The sequence below is a fragment of the Cupressus sempervirens genome, chromosome 4 (genome assembly GCF_028749045.1).
Source record: "Cupressus sempervirens isolate cs-2001-9-10 chromosome 4, ASM2874904v1, whole genome shotgun sequence".
Classification (NCBI taxonomy): domain Eukaryota; kingdom Viridiplantae; phylum Streptophyta; class Pinopsida; order Cupressales; family Cupressaceae; genus Cupressus; species Cupressus sempervirens.
In genome coordinates this window covers 92917049-92927645 of record NC_143121.1, presented here as the reverse complement: position 1 = coordinate 92927645, position 10597 = coordinate 92917049, and the positions used below count along the sequence as shown (strand labels likewise).

The window sequence follows — 10597 nt, the reverse complement described above, 5'->3', positions numbered from 1 at the left end:
AGAGTTTGACTGAATGTATTGATGAACCATGTATCTGAAAAGGATTCCTATAGAACTGGCGAGTACAGCGACTGGGCACCCATGTATCTCGATAGATGGATTTCTTTTTATATGGACTCAATAATTAGTTTGATGCAGATACAAAAGAGAAAGGCCCAGAGTGAGGATAGTTTCTCCGTAGTGATGATTCATGGTCAGTAGAACCAATGAATGCTTGGTTTGTAAACCATTGGAGTGCAAAGTTTATGGTGATCTTGAAACCATTTGTGTAATGTTTGAGAAGTTTGTGGTGAGCTTGAAACCACTTCATAATTGCATTGGTTAGGGGTAAGCCGTAAAACCCGAAGTAATTATAATGAGGGAAAACAATATAAATGCAGTAGCATTAGTGGAAGAAATTAAGGGGGAGTGTTGGCAGTATTAATTTCTCCCACCATCCATAGCCGCAGAGCCGTCCACAGCCACAGACAAACAGCCACATACAGCTGCCCAAGGTCATTTCAGAATCAGTCTTCAACTACCAGTAGTTGCATATATTAATTGATATATATTAATATTATATGTCATGCAATACATGTGTTTGATATTCTAGAGAGTTCTCAGACCTCTATAAGTAGAGGCATTATGTAAGGATTTGAGCATCAGATGTTTATCTGATCATGGTGGATCAGTAGAGCCCATTTTGGGTTTTCATGGTGGATCATGAGTGGATGGAATGCTGTAGCATTCTATGGATTTGTAATAGATTTCAGATATGTTAACGAGTATGAAATGCTGTAGCACAACTTTATTTCTTTGTGTTTTTCTTATTGATTTGAATGTTTATCATTGCATTCGTGTTTGTCTTTGATCCACTCTGTCCAGCTCCTTCAATACAATAACCTCTCGTCCAAAATGAGCGAGATCTTTCTTATTGGATCATGATGCCCTTGACATTCTTACTATTAGGATTGATCCTATGATAGAAACTCGATGCTAGCACTGAAGTGATACCAATATATTTAGTTCTCTTGCGGATGCGATCTTTTCAAAAATCTAATCGCACACATGCATGCATCTCTAGAATCATAATTGTTCAATTTGATTATTATACTATAAATTTCCTCAATAACATTTCATAATTCAATAAATATCACATAAAAATTAAATCCATAGAAGGTGTGTTGTGATCATTACACATATTCATCACCTTTTCATCTAAGCGGAGTAAAACTTATTTAGAACGCACAGTTTATGATTTTCCTTCAGCTACTTTCCAACCGTGTTTGATGAATGTCAAAGGGACTCTCCATGTTCTCATCATCTATATGGGTACTTGAATCCAATCCTGATTAAAATTTCATGAGTACAGTTATAAGCTATTGAACCAAATTGTAATCATACTCTCGAACTTTCATAATAATGATGCAACTTTGTCTGATTGGCTCCATCAAATTTTTTTATTTGTCCAGGTCTCTGAGCATCATGTGCAGCAATCTTCTCGTGCATTGGATCATTTGATTATTATTATACAATCCTTAAAATAGTTCAATATCTGAATGCTTGATCTAATTTTCCATTTTGCTGGTCCAATTTAAAGTCACTGCGATGTAGGATGGATGTACTTCTAATTTCTTGTGACTTACCACTGTAAGATACATGAAAGGACAAACAAGATGTATACAGTTGTTGATTGGATTTGAATGGTGAGTGGCTAAATAAAATAGATGCAATGGCTAGTCACACATAGGTTATAGGTTATTGGGAGTTTTTTTTGTGCTATGAATGTTTAAAGTCATTGTTTTTGTTAATATTAACCCATAGTTTTCTTACTTTAACCTTGGGATAAAGACATTTTTATCCTCAATAGGTGAACATTTTTAATATGAGGCAATATAAATAATTGAAGCGGATTGGATAATATTGAAGTGGGTTGGACACACATGGGGATAGGAGTTGCTACTTTGACAAGTAACGTGAATACTGCCTTTGTAATTTCAAATGAGATTTAAAAATGATTATATCATATCTACACTAGTTATACAAGCTTTTAATTTGTCTAATGACATTCTTTGACAAATATTGTAATGTTGGATGTTGAATTTGTTGCTGTGTGAGTGTTGTTATGTCAAATGTTGGGTACTTATTGATTAAAACAGGCATTACACCTAGGGTGAAAAGGGTGAGAGATGCTTGTTACAATTGAATTCAGCCACCTTAATAGACATTGCTATTGTTCGAGGTGAATGCTATTACTAAATGATAAATGAGCTTGTTAATCTTAATAGAAATCTAATATTTGGAGCTGTTATAAATGTATGTCTAACAAGACAAGATGAAAATTTTGACCTATAGATTGATTTTCTATTGTATTAAAGTAGGTCGAAGCCAATTTGAGCATAGAGCATAAGGGAATCTCATTGAGGGGAAGAATATGAGAATTTCAGTCAAGGCATTTTGTTATTTCCTTTGATACTAGTTTTTAGAGTGCAAGGACTAATATGATCATAAAAAATTGGGGGCAATAGAAGAAGAAGAATGCCTATCATTTCAAGTTAGCTTCTTCTTCAAGGGGGATTCATTGCAAGTAAAAGACCTTATTTTGTATTGGTAAAGAAAATGGGAGATGTGAAACTACATTTTTCCATTCAAATAGCAATGATGAAGATTTTTTTGCACACTTGAAAATATATTAGTTATACTTGAAGAAGATGTAGAATCATATGTGTGGAGTTATTTTTTCTAGCAATGGAGAGATTATCATTGCAGCACTTGACAAGGTGTTGGACACATTTAGGAAAGATTGGGAATTCTGTAGGAAAGGAATTTAACATACCCCATTACAAAAGTAACTAGAGATACATGGAGGAGATGTGAAATTTCAAAGCATATATTATCAGGTGGTTGGACAGCAGGAGCTATCACGAATAAAACAATACATTTCTTATTAAAGAAAGACTAGGCTAGAACCTTGCGGTCAGTTTCAAGGAAGGAATGGCAAAGAGTGGTTATTCCTTGACACGGTGACTCCGAACTCTTCTTCCATATCCAAGTCAGCAGGATCGCCTTCGAGCCTCCACTCAAAGCAGTGCCAGAACTGAGCCAAAACAAACGACATCTGCCCGATTGCAATGTGCCCACCCGGGCAGCCCCTCCTCCCTGTCCCAAACGGCAGCATATCGTACTCCTGCCCTTGGTACTCAAAGTTCTTGTTGCACTCGAATCTCTCGGGCTTGAACTCCTTCGGATCTTCCCACACATTCACAAAAAGCTTTGTTTTCTTTGGTATGACATAGCCCTGTGGTCCTACAGTCACAGCTTCGCTATTCTCGTTGGAGAGCAACAACGGTCCTGGCATGTACAGCCTCAACGACTCTTTAATCACGCATTGCATGTAGTGCATGTTGGGAAGGTCAGATTCAGTTACCATGCGCTCATCCCCTACAATAGAGCCAATTTCCACCTGCAGTTTCTTGGCCACCCGGGGATGCCTGAGCAGTGCAGTAATTGCCCGTTCCATGCTAGTTGCTGTTGTCTCCATCCCACCAATGAACAGATCCTGTTCAAACATATATTGTAGGAATAAATTGTTAGAAGAACAAACAAATCTAAGGAACTACAAATAAAATGAATATTCACTCGATTCTTGACCTTAACAATATGATCTCTTTTTTCTATTCTCCAATTGGGTTGAGATCATAATCTTATCTAGACAAACTATTTTACAAAACTTCTACCCTAAAACAGAATCGAGCAAAGATCAAGAGAGAGAGGGTAGTGAAAGCGACGTACGAAGAGGACTGCCTTGATATTATCTTTAGTGAACTCCACGTCGAGAGACTGGGATTCTTCTAAGTCGAGCAGCACATCCAGAATGTCCTTACTCCACTCCTCCTTCTCCTCCAGAGCCCTTCTCTTGTGCTCAATATGGTCGTCTATAATCCTCCCAAGAATCCTGTCGAAGAAGTTGTGGGCATTCACCATGCGTTTCTTGAGGCCTTGCAGGTCCATCCAATCTATGGAAGGAAAGAAGTCCCCAATGTTAACAGCAGAAAGGGTGCTGATAATCTCCCTCACCATGTCTTTGAGTTCGCCCCCTTTCCCAGTCACATCATCAACGTCGAATCTCGTCCCAGTCAGCATCCTCCAAATAATGGCCGAGGTGATATCCAGCAGAGACTTGCTGACATTCACAGAAACAGTCCCCTGCTTGCTCTTCTCCCACATAGATTTCATAGCGAGAGAAACCTCCTCTGCTCTGAGGGACCGAAAGGACTCAACTCTCTTCGCACTGTTCAACTCCGTGACGCAGACCTTCCTCATGTGTCTCCAGTAAGGACCATAAGAAGCCAAGCCCATGTTCTTGTTGTTGTAACCGATATGTTTTCCAGCAGCAGTAGAGGGTCTGTTAGCGAACGATAAATCGTGTGTCTTCAGAAACTCCCTGGCCATCTCAGAATAAGAGACCACCACGCAGGGCAGAAAACCCAGTCTCAAGTACATCACAGGCCCATACTTCTTTGAGAGCTCATGAAAACTAAGGTGGGGAAGCTTCCCAAGCTGATGGATGTTTCCTATGATAGGCAATGGGCTTGGCCCAGGAGGTAACTTAGGATTCCTCTTCAACTGCTTTAATAGTACCCACACGAACTACATGCCAAACCTAGAGCAGTCATTTGGCCACAAAGTTGTTCGGCCCTCACTCCGAGAAATTCAAAGGAAGGTGCCATTGTGAAATGTACTTAGCAGACACACACACAAACTTCTTTGAATACTCCTCTGCTCGTGGGCTTCTATTTATATATAGGGAGAGATACCTCTATTGCTCGGCATAGTCAATAGTCAAGGTTTGCGGGCCCTGTATATCTATTCAAGGAATTACGTTATACAATGCCAATGTTTGAGTGTAGACGCTGAATTCAATATGTTATTTGTCAAGCGAATATGACAAATTCGGATAGCTTACGAACAATACTTCCGAGTATGCAATACGCAATAATAACAAACATGAAGAAGATACTTCTGCAAATAATTCTAATATATCTCAGAAATGTCCGAATCATTCAAAGATAAATCTTCACACTTCTTAAAACGTTGAAAAATCGAAAAGTCCGTAGAGGTTAAATGCGTATTACATTTGATAAAAACCATTCAATATATCAATCGAATCAGTTAATAGTTGATTCTAATTTATCTCTACAAAGCTTTACATTGATTAAGAAAATGTTTGAAAAAGAATCTTGATATTGAAGCCTAAAGTAGATATTTCAAACATTGTAAAATAAAGATAGATATGTTTTAAAATTATATCAATTTAATAATTGATACATATCAATTGAAGAGGTTTGGTCATCTAGTAGAGAATGTTTCAATAATTATTTTTATTTGAAGATATAAAATTATAAGTTTTTAGAAAATCAATATTTCTTATAATTATATTAAACTATTCTGATTAAAACTAGTACACATATCAATCAGATAATTTTGTCATTGAGAGAAACAATAGAAGACTCCAAGTTATTACTTTCATTCGCCATTGAATAACATAAAGTAGACATTTTAAATGTAAAGAATTTACATGCAATAGCAAGAAATGCACATGTCCAATCTAATGATTTAATAATAACTATTATGAATATCTATCACAAAGTTATGGTTACTAAGAAAGAAAATGAGTGACCTTTTGTTATTTTATTTTTTGGTATAAAATATTTTGCGTTTGTTTGAGGAGACAAGCTAGAAAATGATATCTAATGCAAATCAAACATTATGTAGATATTTTCAAATGTTGAAATACTATAAGTTGTGAGAAGATAATTTTTTGTTAAAATAATATTATCTAATGATTTGATAAAAAGTATTCTATCTTCAAGATATTCAAACATACATTGAATTGTTTAAATGTTGCAAAGTTATAACTTGTTAGGAGATAGACATGTCATAAAATTAGACAAGTCTAATATTTTGATATATTATTACACATATCAATCTAGGTAAGCATTATTTTTATTTATAGACCTGCAAATTTTTGCACCCACTTTCATATATCAATGGACCATTGGGATATAAATTGAAGAAACCTATGGTTTTTTCAATAATGATGATAATTACTTTTAAATACATCAACTGAATGTTGAGAAATAATATTGTATTTTCTAGCCAAAATGAATTATATCAAATTAATCATCAATAAATCAGACATAAATAAATGCTTTAAATTAATTTCTAGATGTTGTTAATTATTTTTATTGCTAAATGAAATTTTGAAGGGTCTTAAATTATTAGCACATAAATCAGATGATAATATTTAACTAGTACATAGCTTAAGAGTTATAACAACTCCTACTCTTTAAGGGGAATGACTTTGTATGCGTTTCAATGAGCCTAATTGTTTGAGAGCCTACAAATAATCATGTTTTTATTGCTTCTTTGTATAGTTTATCTTTTCATAGCTATTGATTTTTATTAATCTTCTCATAGCGAATAATGTATTCAATGTTATTTTCATTATTATTAAAAAATAATTTTTTTAAATCTTGGTAAAAGCTTTTTAAAGCAACCTCTTACTATTTGAGTTGAATGATCCTAGAGTTCTACAATATCAAACAAAATAATTGTCCCAGCATGTCTATAGAATTTTAATTTTGATTTTTGGAGCTGTAGCACCAAATGCAAGACAATAAAAAGACATAGTATTGCAAAAAAAAAAAAAAAAACCTAGTTGTACTTTCATGACAAGATATAAATTTTGTATTTATAAACAAGAATTTCATAAAGTACTCTTGTGGAAGGTCCTTCCTCTACCAAGCTCTAAAAACTTTAGATTATATTAGCTACCATTTAAAATATTTAATAAAATTATGTTTTAAAGCTATTAAATATCCAAGATTGTAGGCTAGTTGAATCTTCTCGATGCTTTATTATACATAGTTTTCTAAGGACGTGAGTATTTAAATATTACATAGTTTTCTAATTTATGTGAGAAAGTTGTACTAAGAAAGATGTTATTCTTGATCGAAAGCCTTTCATTACAGAGATATTTCTTAGAAGATATACACTTTAAATTAAAAATATAATATAATTCTTGTATATATTAAATCTATTTTTAATAATAATTATAACATAATTTTATATATTGTTCCAATTTAAACCCATTTGAATATGAAAACAAGTTAATACTTCATCACTAATTATTGATATAAGTGAAAACTAGTTCATTTTTAACATATAAAATTTATAAATTCATATTTTTAGTGATAATTATTTTGTATGTGAATTATGTTATTCTTTTTGCTAGAACCATTTAATTGAATGCTTTGATCATTAAAATAAAGTGAATGTCAAACGCCACACTTTAATTGCATTTGTGTAGATCACGTGAAATATATTTGAATACAAAATAATATTCATTTAGTTAGTTGAATGGATAACACATATTATATGATACCATGTATTAATCTTGGTTTCTTTATAGATACATGTATGTTTATCATTAATTAGTCATAGGTATTATTCAAGTTGAATATCATAAGACTTATCTGATAGCCTAGTATACAAATGTATCATAAAGTTTTCAATATCTCATCAAAGGAAAAGAATTAACAACAAGAATTAGATAATTAAACTATAGGCTAAACATTTTTTAAACTATGAAATGTTCATATAGGAAAAGATTTAAGCCTTTTTCGAAACTTAGTATCAATGTATTCCAAACAAAATAGAGGTATCAAAATTCCTGCTTGATCTAAAATTTCAAATTTCTACATTGTTGAATGTTCTAAAATGATAGAAGGTGGTGCACACATAGATACAAATGGTTTCAAGTTAAATTCATATTTTTGGTTCTCTAAAATACAAACCATTTGAGGTATAAATTCATGATTTTGGTGAAAGATATATAATATTTTCTAAAGACAAACAACATTCTAAATTCAATGGCCTTTGTTCACAATTTCAATTTGTATCCTTTAATATATAACGATCAATTCCTATAAGGAAAAATATTAAATGAAGTTAAAAGATGCCTTTTTAACTCTATAGTCTAATGAGATATTTCTATTTAATGTTTCCATACTTTGTCTTCTAAATTAAGATGATATAACTAGTGAACACAAAAAAAATTAATGAACCTTGATATGATCATGAAATCATCAAAAAATTGTATATAGATTCTTCTTAGCCAATTTTATCTTTACGAAGTATAAAGTAAATATTTTAAAATATGACAAGTTTTTGGAAAAACCAAGAGCCTCTATTTAATAGAGGCTAGCCAACCAAAACCTAAGAGAGGGGGGATGGAAAATTATGATGTCATCTGAGGTTATAGGTTACACATTTCCAACAATTGTGGGAGAAGTCACAATCATGCAAGTGATAGTTAACATCTTTTTTGACCTTACCACACAATACATAGGACAATATGTTTGTAATGCTTAGTCTCTTTAGACTCTCCCTAGTAAGGATTCTATTCTAAAGAATTAGCCTTAGGATATCCCTCACGTTGGGTAGCACTGCATCATTTCAGAAGAATATAAATTCTCTATTGGACCTAATTGAGCCTTTCTGAATAAGACTTATGTAACCTTTATTCACAACATATTTACCACTAGAAGATTCTGCTAAAAGGTAAATTCCACCAAGATAACCGAGGGTGCAGAAGGGGGGGGGGGGGGGCGTGGGTGGGTGGGTGGGTGGGGGTGGGGGGGTTGGGGTGATCACTTATTCAATTTAAAACCCTCTAAATATATTTATCAATTTTCAAATGTTCAAATAGTTGATGCAACAACCATAAAAGGATAACCATGCACAATAACACTATATATATTAACTAGGAAAATCCTTGATCACAAGAAAAACCCCAATGGGGATGGTACCAAAAAAATGATGTAATATTATAAAAATTCCTTGTTAGAGGCTAGACTCTATTAATAATCAATTAGTATAAATAATGAGTCAGGTTGTACAATAGTGTGTTACATTTTTTTTCTTAAACTGGCATTGAACTATGAATTTTCAAGAAACTTTTACTTTAACAATTAGGAATTTCAAGATGAAGTAAATTAGAGTCTTTCAAGATTTTATACATAGACTCTCTCTCTCTCTCTCTCTCTCTCTCTCTCTGTGTGTGTGTGTGTGTGTGTGTGTGTGTGTGTACACACACACACACACACACACACATATAATTCTTTTTTCTCCCACAAAAAATGTTATCTTATCAAAAACTTGATTTTGAAAGAGTTCCATTATTTTGGACTCACATAACTTTTTTTTAATGATAGATATCAATGTGATTCTATTACATTTTGGTTTTCAACATCAACATAGAACTCATGGGGGTGGTGTGATGTCTTTATCACTTGTATTTCATATTTTAAAGATTTTTGAAGCTGACCTAACTCTAATTTGGACATACATTGATTTTGATGCATGTAATTTATTATATATTTGCCCAATTAAAAAGTATCTTTTTCTAATTGAAAGTGGACTTGAATATGGAGATTATAGTAAATTTTCAAACTAAAACTATTTATGTAGTTTCAGTCAAAACCAAAGTTAGCTTGTTTGGGTTTATTTTTCAATTTTTTCTTCCCATATAAATAAGTAATGAATGATTTCATTTTACAATCAAAATAAATTGGATAATTCACACTTCAATTGGAATAGAATAAATTCATCTTGGATTTTTTCAAATTTTGCAAAAAGAATTTCCAATGTGAAATTAAAATAAAAGAGAAAGATAGTCTACATGAAATAGAGTAGAGGAAAAAGAAGAAGAAAATCATCAAAAAAAATAGCAAGACACCATAGAAGGAGAAAAGGTACACATGCACAATGTTTTTAATCACTACATTTTAAATTTATATTGTATAATCAATTTCTAGAGTCTTATAAATTTAGGATAAGGGTTTATTATATTAGGAATGTGGTTTAACAAATAGGGTTACTATTAACTTAAATATCACCATGTTTGAAGTTAAGCTTTTGCTGGAAACTACAATGAGAGCAATTATTATGCTGTCATTGATGTCACACCTATTAGTAAGACAAAGTATCAAACCTATTGGAGAGTCAATTACTTATAATGTAGAGTGGCATATCATTTGATTCATGTGAAGAGGATATAAAAAGAAGAGATCATGAGATGAAGGTACAAGTTAAAAAAATTCAAAAGCATAAACTTGACTTGAAATTAGTATTCCATGGTCAATGAAGGAGATGAAGTAGAAGGTTAAGGAACTTAAGTAGAACCCAAGCAAACTAGTTCAAGTTGAGTGTTATTTATTGCTGACAAGATGTATGAAAGATGTTTAGAAGTGACCAAGCATATTAATGGCCAAGAAAGCCTATTGATGCCAAGTGAGAAAGTACATTTTTTGTCGAGCTACCTAGTAACAACTAGGCTAAAGAACATAGTTATTCTCGAGTAACAAAAAATTATAGTTTGATAAAAATTTGATTTTGAGGCCACCATAGTTGAGATTTTTGATGTAGGAGCATCTTGGGTGTAAGAACAATCTTGCATCACCCAAAAATATTTTTGTTTCAATCTTTTCTATTTTGATAAAGACTAGTAGACAGAGGATTGTTATTTTTAGGAACTTGCTACTTTAAGTAAGTT

At 32.7% G+C, this 10597-nt stretch overlaps 1 pseudogene; it reads right to left on the bottom strand.

The window, feature by feature from the left end:
• Positions 1-398: 398 nt before the first annotated feature.
• LOC149560086 (cytochrome P450 750A1 pseudogene) lies at positions 399-4709 on the bottom strand (annotated as a pseudogene).
• Between the last annotated feature and the right edge of the window lie 5888 nt (positions 4710-10597).